The sequence below is a fragment of the Lycorma delicatula genome, chromosome 3 (genome assembly GCF_047948215.1).
Source record: "Lycorma delicatula isolate Av1 chromosome 3, ASM4794821v1, whole genome shotgun sequence".
Taxonomy (NCBI): Eukaryota; Metazoa; Arthropoda; class Insecta; order Hemiptera; family Fulgoridae; genus Lycorma; species Lycorma delicatula.
In genome coordinates this window covers 27,004,001-27,004,228 of record NC_134457.1, presented here as the reverse complement: position 1 = coordinate 27,004,228, position 228 = coordinate 27,004,001, and positions in this window count along the sequence as shown.

The following is a 228-nucleotide window of genomic DNA, read 5'->3' as shown; positions in this document are numbered from 1 at the left end:
TTATTTTAAACTTAAAAGAAAAATATGCCCACAGTCACAAGTACAATACTGTTATTATTAATTTCATTATTCGGCAATACATAAAAGAACTACCAACTTCCTTGTAAAATAAAAAAAAGTTATCCAAGTAAAACATAATTTTGTTAATTTAATAAAATTAAATGAATAACCTTTATCAACCCATGCACGACATAATGTAGCATCACTAAAAGACTGATAAAAAATGAA